This window comes from Muscardinus avellanarius (assembly GCF_963383645.1).
Source record: "Muscardinus avellanarius genome assembly, chromosome: X".
Classification (NCBI taxonomy): domain Eukaryota; kingdom Metazoa; phylum Chordata; class Mammalia; order Rodentia; family Gliridae; genus Muscardinus; species Muscardinus avellanarius.
In genome coordinates, this window is record NC_137792.1 from 107,640,783 (window position 1) to 107,665,494 (window position 24,712).

Consider the following 24,712-nt stretch of genomic DNA (forward strand, 5'->3'; position numbering starts at 1 on the left):
TTAAAAAGGTTTTATACTTCTCAGTCTCCACACAGAATGAGGAACTCATAGTAGCAGTATTAAGACAGTATTTTCTCTCAGTAAATACCTACATTAAGAAATATGAATGGCCGGGCATGATGGCACATGATTGTAATCCCAGCATTTGGGAGGCTGAGACAGGAGGATCGTGTTTGCAGACAGCCTCAGCTACTTACTTAGTGAAGCCCTTTGCAACTCAGTGAGACCCTGTTTCAAAATAAAGAATAAAAATAGGACTGGGGGTGTAGCTCAGAGGTAGAATGCTCCTGGGTTCCATCCCCAGTACTGCAGGGCAAAAAAGAAATATGAATGATCTCAAATAAATACCTAAATTTATACCTCAAGAACTAGAAAAGAAAGAACAAACTATGCCCAACATTACCAGAAGAAAGAAAATAATAAAGAGTAGAGTAGAAATAAATAAAATAGAGATTAGGAAACCAATAAGAAAAAACAATGAAACTAAGAATTTTTTTTTTTGCGGTTTTGGGGATGAAACCAAGGGGCATTTGACCTCCAAGATATACCCCAGCCCTATTTTTTATCCCTTATATTTGAAACAGGGCCTCACTAGGTAGCTGAGGCTGGCCATGAACCTGTGATTCTCCTGTCTCCGCCTCCTGAATGCTGGGATTACAAGGCTGTGCCAACACACCTGGGTGAGTGTTTTTTTTTTTAAAGATAAACATAAACTAGGCACAGTGGCACACACCTGTAATCCCAGTACTTGGGTGGTTGAAAGAAGAGTAACATATTCAAGGCCAGTGCTTAGAAACTTAACAATACCCTGTTTTGAAATAAATGATAAATTAGGGCTGGGGGTATACTTCAGAGGTAGAATGTCCCTGGATTCAATCCCCAGTAGCACAAAAGAAAAGAGAAGAAAAACATAGTTGATAAATCTTTAGCTAAACTAAGAAAAAGAGTGAATACTCAAAAATAGAGAAAAAAAGAGAAGACATTGCAACTGATGTTACAGTGTAATAAAAGGATCCATTGTAAGAGAACACTGTGAACAATTATTTGCCAAACTCTATATAACCTAAAAAATGGATATACCTTTAGGAACATAAAAGGACTGGTAGTGTAACTTGGAGGTAGAATACCCTTGGGTTCAATCCCCAATAAAACAACACAAACAAAAACAAAAACAAAAGATTCAGTTTGTTTTCATAATAAAAATACTCACTGGGTTAAGTATAGAAGAAATGCACCTCAACATAATAAAGGCTATATACAACAAGCCCACAGCTATCGTCATTCTGAACAGTGAAAAAGAAAGCTTTGCTCTAAGATCAGCCTCCCAAGTACTGGGATTATAGGCATGTACCACCATGCCCAGCAAGTCAAAGATGCCCATTCTCATGCTCCTACTTATGTAATACTGGAATTTCTAGATAAACCAATAAAGGAAGAGAAAGAAACAAACAACATTGGCTTCTGATTTTACTCAAGTCCTTATGACTGCCTACAAGGGCCTACCCAACTTTGCCTCTTGTCCATCTCTGGTTATATCTACTATCACCCTCCTCTTCTCACTCTTTCAGCCTTGACCACACTGTCTTCCCAGCTATTGCTTGAATATGCCAGGCATACTCCTGCCTCCATGTCTTTTTTGGGGAATGGGGGAGGTTGCTGGAGATTGAACCCAGGGACATTCTATCTCTGAGATATACCCCTGGGCTTTTTAAAATATTTACTTTGAAACAGGCTCTCACTGAGTAGCTGAGGGTCTCACTATGTTGCTGAGGCTGGTCTTGAACCTGTGATCCTACTGTCTCAGCCTCCCAAGTACAGGAATTATAGGTATGCACATTGCGCCCAGCTCAGAATGATGCACGTTCAAGCTAATGAATTGAAATTGAGTCATGTAAATTATATGAGATGCTCTACATCTTCCATAGGAAGGGCCAGTCTGTCTTGAATTACTGGCATCTAGTGGGGTAAGGCACACACACACCATCAAGGGGAACACATGAAGTTAAACCAGTCTATTTTAGAGTGCTCACTAAAAATTCACAGGCCAGGTCGCCCCCATTTGGGCGTCAGGCAGCATGCTGAATGTCAGGTTCCACTCCACTGGGTCCTGCCAGTGATCTGCCTCCTGTGACTCCTTGGGATTGGACTTGGAAATGAAGGCCTGTGGTCTCACCCATCTCTGCAGGAGACATCAGAAGTCCTGGCCCCGGGTCTACCTCCACCTGGATGATACACCTCTCATCTGTCTCGGGGCCTGTTCTCTTCTCCTTCCCTCTGACACTCAGAATTAGGATATAGGGAGTTAGGATATAGGAAAAACACGGTCACTAGAAAGGCCAAAGTAAGGGTTTGGACTGGTTTCCTTGAGGGCAGAACTCTGGCACTCAGCACAGCACCTGACATAATAAATGCTCAATAAAAGTTGTTGAATAAATGAACTTGGGTAAGAGAGCATTAACATGGGGCTAGAATGTGACTCAAGGGATCCCCGAAGCCCTACTTGTTCCAAAAGAATGGCTCTTTGAGCCTGCCACAGGCCCTGAATTCCCACCATTACAGGTTCATCCTTGGGACTGACTCATTGTATCCTAAGGGAACCCCTTTGAAATGCAAAGATTTTACCAGTGGAAACCAGTATTTGGTCTCCTTATATGTGCCCACCAACTTGCTTTAGTATCTGTTCATTGAACAAATATTGACACCTACAAAGCACCAGATCATGTATTAGTTGAACACAGTCTTTGCTCGGTTAGACTCACAGTCCCATGTTGGAGATGCTCCCATCTCAGCATCAGCCCAGCTGAAGAGGGGCTTCAGTTCCAACTTGAGCTGAAGGATTTCACAGGTGATCCGTTCAGTATTTATTCGTTGCATATGTACTAAGTATCAACGACTTTGTTTGTTTGTTTATTGGCACTGAGGATTGAGCCCAGGGGCACTCAGAACTACACCTCCAGCAGATATTTATTTATTTGGTGCTGGGCATTGAACCCAGGGATGTTCTATCTCTGAACTACATCTCAGCCTTTAAGCAATTTTTTTTTTGTGGTACTGGAGATGGAACCCAGGGGCATTCTACCTTCAAACTACACCCCCAGCCCTATTTTTTACTTTTTATTTTTTTGAAGCAGGGTCTCACTGAGTTACAAAGGGCCTTACTAAATAGTAGCTGAGGCTTTCCGCAAACCGCGATCCTCTTGTCTCAGCCTCCCAAATGCTGAGATTACAAGTGTGTGCCACCACTCCCAGCTAACATTTCTTTTAAATTTTGGAACAGGGTCTTCCTAAGTTGCAGAGGTTGGCATCCAACCTGCTAGCCTCCTGTCTCAGCCTCCCAAGTACTGGGATTTCAGGTATGCACCATTATGTGGGGCTAATTCCCAGCCCTTTATTTTCATTTTTTATTTTGAAACAAGGTTTTGCTAAGTCGCTGAGGCTGGCCTCAAACCTACAATCTTCCTTTCTCCTTTCTACTCCAAAGTACTGGGATTTCAGGCCTGTGCCTCCATGCCTGGTAGTCACTGTATTTTAGATGCTAGAGACATAGCAGAGGCTAAATCTATTAAAAAAAATTCCTGTCCTCCTGCAGCTTCTTCTGAAGTGGAAGAGAAACAAATAATAAACAGAAATATTTTATACCATATGTCAGATGATGATAAAGTAGGAAGATTACACAGGAAGGGTTGGGCTAGGAACCAGGATGTATGTTGCCATTTCAGTAGGTTTAGTCATTGATATTTGAGTTAGAAGCCTGAAGAGAGGAGGGAGTGAGCCTTGTAGGTATCTGGGGAAACAGAAAAGGTAAAGATATGGAAAAGAGCTAGGCAATGATGGCACAACATGATCACAAGTTTGAGGCCAGCCTCAGAAAATTAGTGAGACCCTCAGTAACTTAGTGAGACCTTGTATCAAAATTAAAAAATAAACAAAAAAGACTAGGGTTGTAGCCTGGTGGTAGAACTCCCTCAGGTTCATCTCCAGTACCCAAAAAATGTAGCATATAACCAATGACCTTCAAATACTCAGAGATAGGCACGCACACACTTACACACACATAAACAAATTCATATGTCCATAACATTGACATTTTGACTTGGCTGCTCTGATGTATCCATTTGGACAGCAGGACCATTGTTTTTTGACTGCTTTAATGCGGTGGTTTTGACACAAGAGATTTTTAAAAGGCCTAGAATTAAACTTTCAGCTTAAAAATGAGCATTATTAACCAGTGCTATTTGAAAAGGATATCTTCACCTCATCACTCGACCTCATTCCATTGTGAGCCTTTCTCTGATGTGGATTGGTGGAGTTCAAAAACGAGGGACCATTCAGAGCTGTCAAGAAGCCCATCACTTGACAGCACAAATCCTGATGATTTTACACATCCAAGAATAAAGACATGCAGCTCAGTCCTGCAAGATGCCATCTACTGGGTGCTCAACTCAGCAACTTAGTGAGGCCATGTTTAAAAATAAGAAATAACATAGGGTTGGGGGTATAGCTCAGAGGTAGAATACCCCGGGGTTCAATCTCAAGTACGAAAGAAAGAAAAAGAAAGAAAGAAAGAAAGAAAGAAAGAAAGAAAGAAAGAAAGAAAGAAAGAAAGAAAGAAAGAAAGAAAGAAAGAAAAGAAAGAAAGAGGAGAGGAAGAATGAAAAAGAGGAGGAGAATGGAGTGTTAAAAACACCTCCAAGACTTTTGAAACCCAGATATTGCTGGGCGTTAGTATCACAAGTCTCCCTATTGTGTTCAGGGAGGGAGTAGGGCAAGTGGGGCTGGAGGAGGATGGAAATACACCAAGCGATATATGTGAGTATGAATGTATCACTCTGAATATCACTATGTTGTATAATTACAATGGCCCAATAAAAGTATAAAGAATTATATCTCTTTAGTAAAAAAAATAGCCAAGAAAGAAATCTTGGCAATTAAAAGTTAATGGCAATATTGCAGAAAAGGTTATTATCAAATAGGGGACAAGCTTGGGAATGAAGAAGCTTGGATGTTTGGTGCATTCTCAGCTACAGAGTTGAGCAGATCTGCCCATTGGAGGGGGAGAGAGAAGGGTGAAGAGAGGGAGGAAGGAAGAGAAAGATAAAAAGAGAGAAAGAGGGAGAGAGAAAAAGTAACGAGAGATAAACTAACTTCTTGAGAGGAATTGGCTCATATGATTATGGAGGCTGTTAAGTCTCAAGATCTGAAGTCAGCAAGGTGAAGACCAAGGACAGCAGATTTGTAGTTCTAGTTTGAATACAGAAGCCTGAGAGTCAGAAGAGCCAATGGTATAAATTCTAGTTTGAAAGCTAGCAGGCTCAAGACTCAAGAGGAGCTGATGTTTCAATTCAAGTCCAAAGGCAGGAGAAGCTCAATGTTCCACCTCAATACTCTTTAGTTATGGGAAGGTCAGCCTTAATTTCTATTCATGTCTTCAACTGATGGCATGAGGATCACCCACGTTGGGGAGGACAGTCTGCTTTACTCAAACTACTGATGCACATGTTAATCTTGTCCAACAACATCTTCCCAGACACACTCAAGATTAATGTTTGACCAACTATTTGGGTACCCGTAACCCAGTTGAGTTGGTATGTAAAATTAACCATCACACCTGAAGAGAGGGTGAAAGCAATCCCAAAGCTCTTTTCCTGTTGGAAGTTCCTAAATCTGTGGTTGGTCTTTAAACAATTTTTGTGTTCATTTCACTTTCTTAATCAAGACTAAGAAGTAAAGCCATCCACTGTTGTTTGCTGGAGAGGAGAGTTAGAGTGGGAGTGCCAGACTTCCATCCTCCAAGTAGATCCTCCCTTCCTCCTCACTGTGGTTTTTCCATGTGTCAGGACAATTCATGGTCCTGTAGCTTGACTGGGGACCTTATGGACAGGAACTTGAAAGCTTTCCCTTGATACCACCCTAGGAGGCTGGGAGCCCAGAAGACCACCTATTTGGAACCTAAAAAGCTGGAGGTATCTCAATACCAAAGGACTTGTTGAAAAGGTTCTAAAACATGGATATCATTTTTCTTTCTTTTTTCTTTTGTGGGTCTGGGGATGGAACCCAGGGGCATTTGACCTCCGACCTACACCCCCCTGCCCTATTTTTTTATTCTTTTTTTGAAACTGGGTCTCACTGAGTTGCAGAGGGCCTCACTAAGTAGCTGAGGCTGTCCGCGAACCGCGATCCTCCAGGTCTCAGCCTCCCAAATGCTGGGATTACAAGCGTGCGCCACCACGCCCGGCTGGATATCATTTTTCTTAAGGAACAGTCAGCATCATAATCTGGTAATGATTTTTGAACACTGCAGCTCCTCATAGGTGATGGTATGTAGTGTCAGTTGAGGACATAATCGTCCAAATTCATGCCACATGCACAAGATGCTGTAGGTGGTATTTGTTATGGTTTGGATCTGGAATATTCCCCAAAAGATTATGTGCTGAAATCATAGTCCCTGCTGGGCATGGTGGCACACGCTTGTAATCCCCGCACTTGGGAGGCTGAGACAGGAGGATCGCACAGGTTCAAAGCCAGCCTCAGCTACTTAGTGAGGCTCTCAGCAACTTAGTGAGACCCTGTTTCCAAATAAAATATAAAACATGTCTGGGAGTATAGCCTGGAGGTAGAAAGCCCCTGGGTTCCACCCCCAGTACCACAAAGAAAAATCATGGTCCCCAATGCAGCAAGATTTGGAGGTGGAGCTTTTTCGTTGGATCATAAGGACTCTTACCGCATCAGTGGATTAATTCAGTTGATGGAATCCATTTGATGGATTAATTCATTAATACCTGGATGGAATATTGGGAAGCGGGACCTAGTTAGAGGAAATAGGTCACTGATGTCATCCTCTGGAAGGGATTATCTTTTTTCTAGCCCTTTTATCTCTCTGCTTCCTAGATGCCATTAGCTGAGCAGATTTTTCTTTCATGTTCTTCCACCATAATGTTTCTGTCTTGAAGCCAGCTGGCCATGGACTGAGCCTCTAAAACATTGAGTCAAATAAATCTTTCCTTCTCTCAGCTGTTTTTGTCAGGTATTTGGTCACAATGATGAAAAGGTTACTAGCACAGTCCCTGATTCCTGTGATAACACAATGACAGTCCCACTGGTAATGTACATTTAGTAGTAACAGTAGTGAGTTTTTCATGTATTTTCATGGTTATCAAAAACCATGCATATACAAATACATGATAGATTGTCCCTTTAAAAATCATTTTTCTTAGCTGGGCGTGGTGGCGCACACTTGTAATCCCAGCATTTGAGAGGCTGAGACAGGAGGATCACGGTTCAAGGACAGCCTCAGCTACTTAGTGAGGCCCTCTTCAGCTCATTGAGACCCTGTTTCAAAATAAAGAATAAAAAAATAGGGCTGGGTGTGTAGCTCAGAGGTAGAATGCCCCTGTGTTCCATCCCCAGTACCACAAAAGAAGTCATGGTTCTTTTTCAAAGTAAACACTCCCAACTTGGGAAATATTTTTTGCAGTACTGGGGATGCAACCCATGGACATTTTACCTCTGAGCTATACCCCCAGTCCTAAAAGGTTTCCTACCATATTGTTCTCTCTATCTTCAAATGAACAGGTATTTAGGGGTTAGGGAAATGGGCTGAGATATACACCTGCTAAATGGAAGAAGTGGGATCCAAACCTCACATCTTCTGACTCCACAAATGTCCTGTAATTAAGGAGGAGCCTTGGATACAGAGAAGAAGGCAAGCAGATTTGGACAGCTACAGAGGACTTCTTTTTTGTTTTCTTTTTTGTTGTTGCTGGGGTTTTTTTGTTGTTGTTGTTGTTTTTTTTTTTTGCAGGTCTGGCGATGGAATCCGGGGCATTCAACCTCTGAGCTACACCCCCTGCCCTATTTTTTTATTCTTTATTTTGAAACAGGATCTCACTAAGTTGCGGAGGGCCTCATTAAGTAGCTGAGGCTGTCTGGGAACCATGGCCCTCTGGTTTCCGCCTCCTGAATGCTGGGATTACACGCATGTGCCACCACTCCTGGTTTTTAGAGGACTACTTTGCTTCCCCTAGAAACTACTTCCTGTTTCTAGCTCTTCCTAATTGGTAGGTGGGTTGGCTTCACTCAAAGTTGTAGGATTTGATGAGATGGGTCACTGGGGAGACAGGTTCTGGTTGGGGGAGAGGAAGAGAATGGAGGAGCAGAACTTTGGGAGATATTAAGAGATATACCTGTCAGTTCATGGACCAAGGGCAAGAAGCAAATGGGAGGTCATAGAAAGCCAGAGCTGGCTGGGTTGGCTTGTATGGAACAGTGGCCACCAGAGGCTCCAAGAGAGGGCTGTTAGCTAGGTATGAGAGATAAGCAGGTCAGATTCACTATGATCCTCATCAACCCTGGAAGGCACAGTCTAACTTATCATTGCAGTATGGAGTTGAGGGATATTCAGCAGAAAACTGGCCTAGGGAACAGGGTTGATGGGGGCCTTCTTTATCAGGACTAGAATCTGCTCGAGGGAAGCAAAGTGTGTGTGTGTGTGTGTGTGTGTGTGTGTGTGTGTGTGTGTGTGTTTGGGAGTCACTATAATGAATTACCACAAAATGGGCAGCTTAACCGAACCGCAATTTATTTTTTGAAGGTCAGAAGTTTGAAATAAAAGTGTTAGCAAGGCCACAGTCCCTCCTGAGGATTGGGTGGAGGTTCTGCTCCATTCCCTCCTTCTGGCAATTATTGGCATCCATTGGTTTGGGCCTTATCAGCCTAACCTCTGCCTCTTTCTTTCCATCATCTTTTCATTCCTGCTTCCCTCAAAACTCGCTCTGCCTTTCTTTTATAAGGATGCCTGTGATTGCATCTAGGGTCTTCCCAGATAAGCCAGGGTAATGGCCTTAAGATTCTCCATTATATCTGCAAAAATCCACTTGATAACTGTGGGTAAGTATTATTCAACTTACTACCAGGGTGAGCATGTGTAGTGAGATGATTTCAGGCACTCCTGGCTCTTCCCTGATCTATCTGGTTGTTTCATTGAGTGTGCTTTCTGAAGATGTCTGGGTATTCTTTCTGACATGATACAACCTTACAGAGGAATGTAGCTCTCTCTATGCAGCTCTGTTTTAAATCAAACTGAGTCAGACATAGTGGTGCATGCCTGTCCAATACTTGGGAAGCTGAGACAGAAGGATCTCGGGTTTGAGGCTAGCCTCAGAAACTTAATGAGACCTTGTTTTTTTAAAAGGGAGTGCTATGGAGGTTGCTCAGAGGTTGAATGCTGCTAGATTCAATCTCTCTATAGAAACACACACACACACACACACACACACACACACACACACACACACACCATGAATTATTATTCTGGAAAATGGAAGTGATTTGGCAAGCGCCCTGTTAGACAGTGGGGGATGATATGGAGGACTTCTGACTCTAAACCTAGAGCTCTCTTCACTTCAACACTGCCTTCCCTGAAAGGCCTGCTCCTCTCACCTCCAGTGTCCTAGCCAGCACGTCACTAGAAGCTTAGGGCTGAGAGAGTCCACAGACCATCTGGGCTAGCTATCCAGCTGGAAAACTTTAAAATACCAATGTCTGAGCCCCACCCCCAGGGTCTGAGGTTCTTTTTCCAGCATGGGGCCTGGGCATCTGAGGATTACAAAGCTCCCCAGGTGACTCCAGTGTACAGCCAGGGTTGAGGACCACCAATCCTGCATTTCCCAGACATGTTTGACGATAATAACAATGACCTGAACTACTTGTCAAACCGGTTTCTGGGTTGCGCCTCAACATCACCAGGGCACTGGCCTGGGAAGCTGCACATTTGCCAAACACCTCAAGTGATGTTTGAGAATCAAAGGGCTTTCTTCATCTGTAAATTCTGTCAGCTGCAAATAACCCTGAGAGGAAACAGGTCACAGCTAAGCATTTCTACTTGACAACAGGAGGCCCTAGAAGTTTGTGCACAGACATTCTGTGAGTGGCAGAGTCACTCAGAGCCCAAAGCTCCAGGCTCAAATGCATCACATGTACCCTGGACCATTATGGATCTCCATTAGGGCCAACTGAAGGGTAAAGTTGATTGTTTCCTTTTGCTGTCTTGCTTTGATGTACTCCCTAGCCCAGCCAAAATCATTACATAAAACTACTGGTCTTCAAGGAAACACAGGTCTCTAACCCTCCCCAATTCCTGTGCACTTGGATTCATCACCCTTTAGAACTGAGATGTCCTGTTGGCCAACACATGTGCAATTTGCTCTTCCTTTCCTCCCTTCCCTTCGCTCCTTCCTCATTTTTTCTTCCCAAACTCCAAGCTATCTAAGAAGACTTGAGACGGACCTGTAGAGGTTTGGGGTGGAGGAGGCCTGATCACAGACAGCTTTGGGAAGCTCAGATTCTAGGCCTCAGACAGCTGGTCTCCAGTTCCAGTTGTGTCACTGTGTGTGACCCAGCCAAGTCCTTCCTCTCTTCTGAGACTTGATTTTCTCTTATTTGTAAAGTGAAATCATTCAAATGCACCTATTGTTTCTCTCACAAAAACAAACAAACAAACAAAAAACAAACGAGGCACTGTGGCCTTTCCCTGAAATGAGGGGGAGGGCTGAGCCTCAGGTCAGCCCCTGTTTTCTCCCCTCACTTCCTGTCATAAGGCCTTGGGCCAGAGCATAGCTTTTGTTACTACCACTTTATTCCATGATCTGCTCGCCATGGCACTCATCTTGCAGCACCTTTTTTTTTTTTTTTTTTTTTTGCCTTCCCCGCTTTTGACTCGTTGAAATTCCACTCAATACTCTTCAAAGATACTTCAGACCCGATATCTTCCTGGAAAGCTTTCCTGATTCCCCCATTCTTATGGCCTATAATCTTCTTTGTACTAGGGATCGATCCCAGGGACATTCTACCTCTGAACTACATCTCCAGCCCTATTTTGTTCTTTATTTTGAAGCAGGGTCTCACTAAGTTTCTGGGGCTGGACACAAACCTGCAATCCTCCTGTCTCAGCCTCCCAAGTGCTGGGATCACAGGGCTGTGCCATCGCATCTGGCTCCATTCATTTTGCTTAGAATAGAGCTCTTCTAAGAACATAAACTCTCTTGAGTCTTTCATGAACCCAACCTGGCCTTCCAAAATACAGATCTCATTGCAAAAGTTAACTCTATTCCTGCTGGCTGTGTGATCTTGCTAAAATCACTCCACCTTGCTTAACTGCTTGTATTATTCACCCATAGTATAGACATCTTCCTCCAAGGCAGCTGGAACGATTCAGCGAATCAATGGACTATATTTATTTACTTATTTATTCATTTGTGTGTGTGTGTGTGTGTGTGTATGTGTGGGGGGCACTGGGGATTAAGCCCAGGGGGATTCGACTTCTGAGCTACACTCCCAGCTCTATTTTATTTTTTATTTTGAACAGGGTTTCACTAAGTTGCTGAGGCTGCCCTCCAACCTGCTATCCTCCTGTCTCAGCCTCCAAACACTGGGATTGGCAACATGTGCCACCATGTCTGGTTTAGTGAGGTGACAGTTTAGGAGACATCCAACAGTGGAATTAGAGTCTCTTGACTAAAAACAGCCAACTGTGGATTTGCTGGTGTGCTCATCATATCTATTGGTCTGCTCTCTTCAGAGAATACAGCTGTGGATTGCAAGGTGAAGGGGGTGAGTGAGGGAAAGGCCCTTGAATGACTGTGTCCCTGGAGAAGGGAAGAGAAGTGGTCAAGTATTGAGACTCGTCTGCACCACAGTCCTGTACTCTGGGCTCTAGATAGCTTCTCTTACTAGAAAAGGGCAGTATCATTATTCCCATGTCACAACTGAGAACTCCAAGGCCTTATGACAGGAAGTGAGGGTAGAAAACAGGGGCTGACCTGAGGCTCAGCCCTCCCCTTCATCCTAGGGAAAGGCCACAGTGCACTGTGGGAGAAGCTGTTCTACTTCCATAGAGGGTCTCTGTTCCTCCTACCTTCCAGAGCATTGGTCTCAACTGTGGGCGGCAGTACCCACTATGATTGGTGAGTCTTGTCTTAACGCCTGTCTGTGCCTTTGAAGCATCCCCTAAAATGCAACCACTTACCAAGCACTCCCAGGAGGAGGCCACCCACGATGTCATTGAAGCTCCTCATGTGGACAAATATGCACACACTATAAAGATGTTTGAAGACAGTTTATAATGAAATAGTACATCCTGCCCTGGAGAGATGGGGTTGGCTTGAATAGAAGAGCCAGAGTGGAAGCTATCCAAGTTTGTTGGGGCTTTCTTTGTGTGTATGTGTAGTATTGGAGTTTGAACCCAGGGGCACGCTGCCCCTGAGCTACACCTCTCAGCCTTATTTTATTTCTTATTTTGAAACAGGGTCTTGCTAAATTTCTGAGGCTGGTTTGAACCTGTGACCCTCCTGTCTCAGCCTCCCAAATACTGAAATTACAGGCTATACCACCATGCCTGGCTGCCCAAGAGGCTTTCTACCACCCCTGATAGCCTCCCTTATGGGCTGGTGGACTCAGAATTGACTCTGTTCTAGGCATTTAATTCAGATTTGCTTTGTAGTTTGGAGAAAGGCACTTCCCTCCTTTGAACCTCAAATTCCTTCCTCGTTGGCAAAATGGCAGTAACATCCATCATAAGCTTATGAGAATTTAATGAGATAAACTGTTCCCACCGACTTTCAGCAACTCTGTCTCACCATTTTACAGATATAGAAAAAGACTCAATGAGTGGAGAATAGAGGAGATGCTTAGAGACAGATGGCTAGCATGCAAATCCCTACTGGGCCACTGTCTAAACTTACCCAAATTACCAGACAGTGCCTCCATTTCTCTCTGTGTAAAACATAGCTATCAATAGCACCTGGTACCTTACAAGGCTGTGAGGACTCAAGGCGTTGATACATATACAATGCTTAGAGGGGACCTTGGCATGGTGGTGCATGCCTATAATCTCAGTACTTAGAATGCGGAGACAGGAGGATCGCAGGTTCAAAGCCAGCCTCAGCAACTTAGTGAGGACATCTGCAACTTAGCAAGACCCTATTTCCAAATAAAAATCAATGAAAAGGGCTGGGGGTGTAGCTCAGAGGTTGTATGTCCCTGGGTTCAATCCACAGTACCAAAAAGCAAAAGGAGGAAGAAAAGAAAAAGAAGAAGGAGGAAGAGGAGGAGGAGGAGAGGAAGGAAGGAAGGAAGGAAGGAAGGAAGGAAGGAAGGAAGGAAGGAAGAAACATGCCGAGTGTGGTGGTACATGCCTGTAATCCTGGTGTTTGGGAGGCTGAGACATAAGGATTGCAGGTTCAATTCAGTGAAGTTCACATGAACTTAGTGAGATGTTTTAAAATAAAATAGAGCTGGGAGTGTTGCTCAGAGGTAGAATAGAGGGAAATGAAGGGACAGTAAGAAGGAGGGAGGAACTAAGTTTTTTTTTATTAATTTGGGGAGGTACTAAAGATTAAACCTAGAAACATTTGAACTCAGAGCTATATCCTCCAGGCCTTTTTATTTTTTAATTTTTTAATTTTTTGTGGTACTGAGGATTGGAACCAGAGGTATTCTACCTCTGAGCTATACTCCCAGCCCTGTATTTTATTCTTTATTTTGAAACAAGGTCTCACTAAATCGTGGAGGGTTTCACTAACTTGCTGGAGCTGGCCATGAACCTGTGATCCTCCTGTCTCAGCCTCCCAATTACTTGGATCACAAGTGTGTGAAATCATGCCTGGCTTTTTATTTTTTTAATTTGAAACAGGGTCTGGCTAAGTTACTAAGGGTCTTACTGAATTGCCAAGATTGTCATCAAACCTAATATCCTCCTGTCTTAGCCTCCAAAATACTGGGATTACAAGAGTGCACCACCATTCCCAGCTAGTGGCAGATTCTTATATCTGCCTGTAATCCCAGTACTTGGGAGACTGAGATAGGAGAATTGTAGGTTCAGCCTCAACAACATAGTGAGGCCCTCAGCAACTTGGTAAGACCCTGTTCCAAAATTAAAAAATAAAAAGGTCTGAAGGTGTAGCTTGGAGGTAGAATATTCCTAGGTTCAATCCCCAGTACCAATAATGTATATATAATATGAGCCTGAGGAAGTGGCAGGGCCGAGGTGAGGTTCACTGGATGCTTCTGTACTCTGTCCCTCAGAAATCAGAGAGTGGAAGGGAATAGTGGAGTTGGACTTATTCCAGGAGCGATGGTATAATGCACCTTGGTCCAAGGGATTCATAGCAAGAACCAGGGAGAGAGGCGAGCAGGCCTAGAAAGGCCTTAATCCCTCACCTCTTCCGACCTACCCAAGCCACACCAGCTGCTGCCTGTCACCTAGGGGTGAGTATCCAGATATTCATCCTGTGGGCATGGGAGGGGTGCAGTGGAGCAGGCTGGTGAAGACTGTAAGCCTGTCATGAAATCTTTACTCTCTCTGGGATTATGAAAGGCACAATATCAGGTTTCCCATGCTGCTAGGCATGCAGATTATACGTCCCTACTTCTTTGTTGGTAGATGTGACTGTGGGAACAGTTCTGGCCAAAGAACTAAGGGCACAAGTGACAGAGGGCACCTCTGGACCCAAACATTTAATGGTAGGTCCTTGATTCGCCAACTTTCTCTCCTACAGTTTTGGTTAGGGTGGAAACCCATATTGAGATGGTGGCATTGAATAGTCATAAAATGGTGACTGTCATCCCAGAATGGGTTCTAGAACTCTCCTTCTGATCCATGATGAATATAAAATATGCATAAGAGCAAACTCTGTGGTGTGTGTGTGTGTGTGTGTGTGTGTGTGTGTGTGTGTGCGTGTGTGGTACTAGAGGCATTTTAAATCTGAGCTATATCCCCAGCCCCCTTTTTTGTTTTTGTTGTTTTGTTTTTACTTGGAAACAGGGTCTCAGTTGTTATGGAGGGTCTCATGAGGTTGCTGAGGCTTATCTCAAACCTGTGATCCTCCTGTCTCAGTCTCCCAAGTACTGGGATTACCCGCATGTGCCACTATGCCCAGCTGCAAACTCTTTAAGTCACTGAAACTTGGGTAATGTTTATTCCTGACCTGTTCTCAAGATGGAATACTGGTCAAGTTATTTTACCCCTCTGTGCCTCATTTTCCTGACGAGTAAAATTGGGGTCATAAAACGGTTATGTTGGTGCACGCTTGTAATCTCAGCACTTGGGAGGCTGAGACAGGAGGATTATGGTTCCCAGACAGCCTCAGCTACTTAGTGAGGCCTTCTGCAACTTAGTAAGACCCTGTTTCAAAATAAAGAATAAAAAAATAGGAAAATAGGGCTAGGGTTGTGGCTTGATGATAAAATAACATTGGGTTCAATCTCCAGCACAACAAAAAGATGGGATCATAAAAGTACCAACTTCTGGAGAATGTAAGGATCAAATGGGTCAAAACAAAAGGGGATTGGAACAGTATGAGGCATAAAAATGTTAGTTGTATTACTAGTATCTCATCCTCGTTCTTTCTTGAAAAATCTCCCCAAACATCATTGGATTAACCAGAGAGGAAAAGAAACATAGAGGCTCAGTGGTAGAGTGCTTGCCTACTCTAGATTCAAACCCCCAGCAACAGCCGGGTGTGGTGGCGCACACTTGTAATTCCAGCATTCAGGAGGCTGAGACCTGAGGATCGCCATTTGCGGCCAGCCTCAGCTACTTAGTGATGCCCTTCGAAACTTAGTGAAACCCTGTTTCAAAATAAAGAATAAAAAATAGGGCAGAGGGTGTAGCTTGGAGGTCAAATGCCTCTGGGTTCCATCCCCAGAGCTGCAAACAAACAAACAAACAAAAAACAAAAACAAAAACAAAAACAAAAAAATAAACCCCAGTAACACACACATACACAAACACACAAACCAGACACTTAAGAAAGACAGATTTTTGTGGTACTGGGGATTGAGCCCAGGAACATTCTACCTCCAAGTTACACCCTCTAGCCCCTTTTATTTATTTATTTATTTATTTATTTATTTATTTATTGAAACAGGGTCTTGCTAAGTTGCTGATGCTGGCTTTAAACTTTTGCTCTACCTGTCTCATTCTCCCAAGTACTGGAATTACAGGTGTGTGCCTTTGTATCTGGCAGCAAGATAGGATTTTAAAAGTTTTCTGGTCCCACTTTTGCATCGCATGTGGCTCTTCTGTAAGTTCCAGGACTGGTTCTAAAGGTAAAGCTGCAGCCTGTTATCAGACCCCTTCTCTCTCTCTCTCTCTCTCTCTCTCTCTCTCTCTCTCTCTCTCTCTCTCCCCAATGACTTTCTATTAAGTGTGGGGCTCATACTTAGGCCACCTGCCTACTCTTCTGGTGCTCATCAGCTGACACCGTGCAGGACACCTGTTTCTACTGTCACCAGTATCATCATTGCAGGGAAGAACTGGCAACCTTCCTCTTAAGCTACATGAAAATCATATTGTGCCCTTCTCTTGTGGAGACTTTGAGCCTGTGCTCCTGACAGACTCCCTCAGAGGAGACCTTCCTGAGCGTGCTTCATTGGCTCAAAGCCCCTCTCTCCATCTTCCTGTCATTCCATCTCCTTTCCTTATGAATTTTTTTTCTGAAAGGCACTCTCTGTTCTCTTCCTCCACCAACACATTGTGTGCATTCTTTTTTGAATACTCTTGAACTTTGGCTCTTGCCTGTGATCGCTACTTCCTTCTATGGTCACAGTTTTGCCTGCCCCCTCCCCAAATACAGGCAGGATTGTAGCACAGGCTGTGGGCGAATGAAGGTCACTTGGCTCAAACGTTAGCAGATGGGCACGGATTTGCACCTTGGACCCCTGTGGTCACCCACATGAGGTACCATCTGAGAGGTGGAGGGGCTGGATCCCAAATGTCACTCCCACCTGTCACTCGTAGTGTCTTCACGGCCACCATTTGGAGTAATACCTTATTTGACATATTGAGATTATTATATGTTGGTATAATTTCAGATATTGCTTTGTGTTAAATTACAAAGAACACAGGAAGGCTAGCCATGTAGATGAATTGGGGCAGCTGTTCCCAAAGCCTGGTCTGGGGAACCCCTCATTGAAGTCATCTGGGGTGCACATTAAAATGCCTTTTTTGGCACTGTGGATTGAAAATAGAAGGCTCTACCACTAAGCTACATTACCAGCCCTTTGGATATTTATGTTGAAATGGGGGTCTTTGCTAAGTTACTGAGGCTGGTCTCCAACCTGTGATCCTCCCATATCAGTCCCTCAAGTTCTGGGATTACAGTCTCATGCCACTATGAGTGGTTTGAAATGCAGATTTCTGAGGTGGCTTTACGAATCTGGTTTTCTGTTAAATTAACAAAATGGCTGCCAGGGAGAAGAAAAAGCAAAGATTGAGCACAACTCCTTATTTCCCCATTTCTCCATCCAAGGGCCACTCAGATCTTATCTATAACTCCTGACTATGACAGCACTAGAGAGGTCTGAAGTCAGACTCTGCCTCCCTGAATCTTTACTTTGAAGTTAAAAGGGATGGGTGCCTCATAATATTAATTCAGGAACAAAGTGTTTAGAGGACACCATGTTCTATATCAAAGAACAAGGACTGATCAAAGGTTGGGATGGAAATTATGGCAAGAGAAATTCATTAGAGAGGCAAGACTAATGGTCAGATAGCAGGAAGAATTCCTGATAATAAAACTCCCTCCTATTTATGCAGTGCTTTATAATTTCTTTTGCATGTGTGGTACTGATGATTGAACCTAGGGGCATTCTTCCTCTAAGCTACACCCCGGCTCTTTTTATTTTTTATTTTGAAACAGAGTCTCACTAATTTGCTGAGGCTGTCCTTGAACCTACAATCCTCCTGTTTCAGCCTCCGAAGTACTGTGATTATAGGTATGTACCACCATGCCTCAATTCCAGTGGCTTATAACTGATACACAACTTTCAGGTTCATGCTCCCCATTAAGCTTCCACAACACTGTGAGGTAGATACTAATTACTTCTGTTTTACAGAATTGGAAATTGGGGCTCTGAAAGCTTAAGTAACTTGCCTGAGATCACACATCTACCAAATAGTAGAGGAGAGATTTGACTTGAAAAATATGGATGATTTTCTAACAGTTGGATGAGCATTAGCACAGATTTTATGCCTGAGAGAAGGCATCAAAGAGGTTGGAGGCCCCAGAGTGTCCTCCAAACCCACTGTGATGCTTTCCTTCTCCCTACAGATGCTCTGTAGGGAAGGACTCTGGCCGTTGTGGGCAATTAACCTTTATTGCTCTCTGTTTGGCAACCAGTAATCAGCAGTCACTGTTGATAGAAGGGTGTCATCCCTGAATGATCTCTGGGCTCCCGACAAGGCAGTCACATCTCTATTTCAATGAGAAACTGTTGAAGTAGAAGGCATCTATCTCCATTCTCCTCCCCTGGGCAGGTCCCAAAAGTGATCAGGGAAGGTGTTAAACCTGACTGATTTATCACTTGCAATGTGATATACATCTCTGTGAGAATGCAAAAGGAGCAGAGGTCAGCCTGGTACAACCCTGTTCTTTTTTGTTTGTTCGGGGTACTGGGGATTGAACCCAGAGGCATTCTACCTCTGAGCTACATCCTCAGCCCTTTTTCTTTTTCTTTCTTTCTTTTGAAACAGTCTCCGTAGGTTGCTGAGGTTGTCACTAAATTTTGAGGCTGGCCTCAAACCTGTAATCTTCCTGTCTCAGCCTTCCCTGTAATGGATTACAGATGAGTGCCACCATGCCCAGCTGACAACCCCAGTCTTGAAGCAGGAAGGCCAGAGGTGACCACACAGTATCTCTTTGCTGAAGGAGTTGGGAAGAGGAGATTCTGTAGCTTTCTTTCTGTCTATATAGCCAGTGGCCACCGTTTCCGCTCAACATCCCAAGTACTCTTCGTGTTAGGAAGAATGCAGTCTATGTACTTGAGCCCAGCAAAACCATAATCTAGTTTCCTCTCAGCTATTAACTCACACTGTGGCCTTGGTGACTCCTTTTCCCTCTCTGGGCCTTAAATTCTAAGGGCCCTTTTATTTAATGGCTCAAAAAGACTCTCATTAGCCAGACACCAGGGGCTCAAAAGGCTGAAGCAAGTTTGGGGCCAGCCTGGGCAACTTTGCAAGACCGTTTCTCAAAATAAAAATAAAACGGGCTAGAAACCAGGCATGATGGAACATGCCTGTAACCCCAGTACTTGGGAGGCTGAAATAGAAGGATTTCAGGTTTCAGGCCAGTCCCAGCATCTTAGGAAAACATAAGGGCATAGCTTGGAGGTAGAATGCTCTTGAGTCCAATCTCTACTCTAGTACAAAGAAAGGAGAGAGAGAGAGAGAGAGAGAGAGAGAGAGAGAGAGAGAGAGAGAGAAATGAAGGAAGGACTAAAGAAAGACAGGCTGTGGGTATAGCTCCAGGGTAGAACATCACTGGGTTCAATCCCTTACACCATAAATAAAATAAAATAAAATAAAATAGGCCTTTAAAGCCTATGCATGCATGTAATCCCAGTACTTGGGAGGCTGAGACAGAATAGAGGGTTCACGGACAGTCTCAGCCACTTAGTGAGATTTTCTGCAACTTAATGAGAACCTGTTTCAAAATAAAGAATTAAAAATAGGGCTGGAGGTGTAGCTCAGAGGTAGAATCCCCCAGAGCTCAATCCCCAGTGTAGCCAAAAATAAAATAAAATAAAATAAATGGGCTTTTTATTTTTAAAGATGAGTTTGCCCCACTATAGGCTACGGTTAGTGTTCTGTACCCATTGAAAGTAGGCTAGGCTAAGTTTTGTTGTTTAGTAGGTTAAGTGCATTTTCAACCTACAATGTTTTCACTTAGGATGAAAATCATGATATAACCTTTCAATCAGGATATAACCCCATTGTAAGTCAAGGAGCATCTGTATGCAGCTGTGCTCGGGTGTGCTTAGGACTCTTCAGTTGTGATGAACTAGAAAAATAACATAATGGAAAGGAGGTGGGCAGACGAGTTGATGGCTCAGAAAAAAAGAGGGCAGAGAGAGATGAACAAAGAGATCTGATGGGCCTGACAGGGGAGGGGGGAAGAAAGGATGAAGAGAAGGAAGAATCTAAAGATGGACAGGACCGAGCTACTTGAGGGATGTGCTGGCACTCAACAGTCCACATGCCTGGGGGAGGGAGGAAAGGAGGAAAAAGGGAGCTACTGAGGAAAGAAAAGTATCAAATTATATTATGTGCAGGCATTAATATGTCACAAGAATCCCACTATTATGTATAATCAGAATGCATCAATTAATTTTTTGCCACTGTAAAGGGGTTTATTCAATTCTGTCTTCAGGGTACAAAAGATAGCATGTAAAAGCCACTCTTCCCTCTTCGGCAATGGCATGGAGTACCATCCACGCAGCCTCAGGCTTCCAACATGGCACAGCTGGTGCACAGTGCCTTCTCACAGACATCACTAGAGTCCACAAGGCCACACAGGCAATGAGCACACACTGCCCGTCTGGGGCGCTTTCACTGGCTGCAGACCACCTTCCCATTCACAGCTCTCAGGTATGAGGAGCAGGCCATGGTCGCTGTCCTGGATGGGTCAGCTTCAGAGGCCTGGGCACAGCCCCTGGTCAGTCGGCTACCTGGTTGGATCGGCATCTGCCCCCTCACAGCTCGGGGGGGGGGGGGGCTCCTGTAGGACCAGGCTTCGGGAACTCTAGCAGGTGAAAGATGGCACAGCTTTCATCCCACACATGGTCTCTAAAGGCCTGGGAGCTGAAGGAGTGGCCTGGTCTTCTGGAAGAGTTCCCACGTGTAGTGCTTGGCACACAAGCCAAGGCTCTGCTCCTTCCAGCCCACACGGACTTTGAGCTGCAGCCGAGCAGCATCCGCAGAGGGGTGGCCTCGCTTCGGCATGGCCGCGAAGCCACTGGAAGCAGACCGCCGCACATGCAACTATAATTTTTAATAAATAAATAAGTAAAGAGAACACAGATACCTGCTGGACATCTCCCCATGGATGTCCCACTAGCACCTCAAAGCCACCAGGCAGCAACCCAACCGAGTCTCTCTCTTCTTTCCTGATGCAGCCTCTCCAGCTCATCAGGTTCCAAGTGCAGTGTTTTCTCTCTCTCCTCCATATATTTCCAGTTTATCCCCATTCTCTAGACCTGAACTACCAGCACCAGAGCATTAACATCCCTTCACCACTCAACTAGAGTGCCATACTGCCTAACAGGATGCTCTGAGGCATTCTTCCTCTCTAACCCATGCTCCACACTACTGAAATACCCTTTGGGAGCTTCCTACTGTTTTATTTGGGGGGGACAATACTGGGGATTGAATCCAGGGGCTCTCTACCACTGACCTACACTCTCAGCCCATTTTATTTTCTAATTCCTTTTTTTTCTCTCCAAAACTAGGGATAAAACCCAGGGGCATTCTGCCTCGGAGTGACACCTCCAGGCCTACATTTTATCTTTTATTTTGAAAAAGGATATCACTGAGTTGCAAAGGACCTCACCAAAGTAGCTGAAGCTGGCCATGAACCTGTGATCCTCCTGTTTCAGTGTCCCAAGTACTGGGATTACAAGCATGTGCCACCACAGGGGCTTATTTTCTGTTTTCCAACAGGATCTCATTAACTTGCTGAGAGTCTCACTAAGTTGCTGAGTCTCTGACCTCAAACCTGCAATCCAACCAGATTGAGCCTCCCAAGTACTGGGATTACAGGCATACACCAAAATGCCCACCTTGCAGTTTTTTTAATCTTATTATAGCCATCCTAGTGGATATAAAATGATATCTCTCAAGTGTGTGCGTGTGTGTGTGTGTGTGTGTGTGTGTGTGTGTTACTAGGGATTTAACACCCCAGACCTTTTATTTATTTATTTATTTATTTATTTATTTATTTATTTATTTATTTTGGCAGTATTGGGGATTGAACTCACGGGCATTCTACTTCCAAGCTACAACCCCAGCCCTATTATTTTATTCTTTATTTGAAACAGGGTCTCACTAAGTTGTGGAGGGCTTCAACTAAGTAGCTGAAGCTGGCCATGAACCTGTGATCCTCCTGTCTCAGCCTCCCAAGTACTGAGATACAAGTGTGCACACCATGCCTGGCTTTTTTTTTTTATTTTGTTTTGCTTTGTTTTTGCGGTACTGGGGATTGAACCTAGGGGCATTCTACTTCCGAGACATACCCCCAGTCCTATTTTTTTAAATTCTTTATTTTGAAACAGGTTCTCACTAAATTGCAGAGAGCCTCACTAAGCAGGTGAGGCTGGCAACAAACCTGTGATCCTCCTGTCTCAGCCTCTCAAGTACTGGGATTACAAAAATGGATCACTGTGCCTGGCTTATTTTTTTATTTTGAAACAAGGTCTCATTAAAGTTGCTGAGGGTCTTGTTACACCCCCAGCACAATTTTATTTTTTGTTTAAAACAAGGTCTCACAAAGTTGCTGAAGCTGGCCTTAAACCTGTGATCCTCCTGCCTCGGCCTTTCAAGTACTGGGATTACAGGCATGCCTGGCCCATTGTACCTGTGATTTGCATTTTCCTGTTGACTAATGGTTTTGAGATTCTTCTCTTGTGATTTTTAGCTATGTGTATACCTTCTCTGGAGGAATTTCTACTTAGATAATTTTCCCATTGTTTAATTTAGTTACTTGTCTCTTTATTATTGAATTTTATTGTAAGAGTTATTTAAATAAACTAGATATAAGTTTGTTATGACTTAAAACTATTTCTCTAATTCTGGGCTTGATTTTCCACATGTGTTTGTGTGTGTGTGTGTGTGTGTGTGTGTGTGTGTGTGTGTGTGCGTGCCAGGGTGTTATACTGGGGATTGAACCCAAGGGCATTTCACCTCTGAGTTACACCCCCAACCCTTTTTATATTTTATTTTGAAACAGGGTCTTGTTAATTTGCTGACAGTCTTGCTAATTGCTGAGACTGTCTTCAAACTTGCCATCCTTTTCTCTCAGCCTCTCAGGTACTGGGAATACAGGCATGCTGGGATAGAGGGGCCTTCTACCTCCGAGCTACACCCCCAGCCCTATTTTTTATTATTTATTTTGAAACAGGGTCTCACTGAGTTGCAAAGAGCTCACTAAGTAGCTGAGGCTGTCCGTGAACCTTGATCCTCCTGTCTCAGCCTCCCAAATGCTGGGATTACAAGCGTGTGCTACCACACCTGGCTTTGACAGGTTTTTAAATGCATTTTTAAGGACAGTTTTTGTACACAATCTTGTCATCTATGAAAAGAGACAGTTTTACTTCTTCCTTTCCAAGTGAATGACTTTATTTTTTTCTTGTTTATTTGCCCATTGACAGTCTCTATTGTGATTTTGTTCCCTATTTTGTTATCTCAGTGCTAATCTTTATTTTGGATAGTTTTGGCTTCTTTTGCTTTTCTTCTTATACCTCCTTAAAGTGTAAAGTTAGGCTATTGTTTCGAACTCTTTCTTCTTTTATAATGTACATATTTGCAGCTATAATTTTCCCTCCGATCGATGCTTTTATTGTGTCTTGTAAGTTTTGGTGTGTAGTGTATTATTTTCATTTGTCTCAGAGTATTTTATTCTCCTTTTACTCATCAGTTGTTTTGAAAATGTTGTTTCATTTCCACATATTTGGAATTTTCTAGTTCTCATTCTGTTATTGATTTCTAGTTTTATTTCATTGAGTTCAAAGAATGTTCTTTGTATTTATTTCAGTCTTTTAAAATTCAAAACTTAGTTTGTGGCTGAACATATGGTCTATTGTGAAGAATGCTCCATCTCCTCTTGAAACAAATGTATATTCTTTTATTGTAAATTGGAAGAGTCTGTAAATGTCTGACAGGTCTATTTAGTTTATATTGTTGCTTAAGTTCTCTACTTACTGGTGTTCCATTTGTTTATTCTATTACTAAAAGTGGAATACTAGAGTTTCCACCTATTATTGTAGAACTGTCTATTTTTCCCTTAATTTCTTTCAATTTTTTCTTCTTGTATTTGGGGAAAAAAGAATGTGCCCTACAAATGGAGAAGAGACAATCAGATATCCACAAAAATTAATTAATAAAACAGGGCTGGGAGTGTAGCTTGGAGGTAGAATGCCCCTGATTTCATTCTCCAGTACCATCCTACACAAAAGTAAATTTATGTTATATGTATGTTGTCCCAATTTTTAAAAAATGAAAAGATAGAGACAGGTGCAGTGGTACACACCTGTGATCCCAGTACATGGGAAAGTAAAACAGGAGAATCAGAGGTTTTGGGCCAGCCTGGGAAACTTAGAGCCTCCTTTGAAATAAAAAGTAAAATTGAGTTGGGGCTGTAGCTCAGAGGTAGAATGTCCCTGGGGTCAATCCCCAGACCTGCAAAAAACAAACAAACAAAAACTCTAGGAAAACAATAAGCTATGTAAGAAAGGGAAATGGATCTGAAGAGAACACAATATATATAGCCACAGTAATGCAACCACTGTCTATTTTAAATTTCTTAAATCAACCTATAATGAAATAATAGAAGATGTGATTGTGCTTATAGAAATACAAAGAGCCAGGCATGGCGGTGCACACCTGTAATCCCGAGTACTTGGTAGCCCGAGACCAAAGGATCGCAGGTTAAAGATCAGCCTCAGCAACTTAGCGAGACCCTGTTTCCAAATAACAAATTTTAAAAAGTGTTGGGAGTATAGTTTGGAGATAGAACGTCCCTGAGTTCAATCCCTAGTACCAATGTAAATAGATAAATACAATCAGTCTTGACAGTATAAAATTAAAATGACAAGTAATAGAGGAGGGGATATAGAGAGGAAGAGAGGAACCAAGAAGAAAGGAGGGCCACTTGTATTCATACAT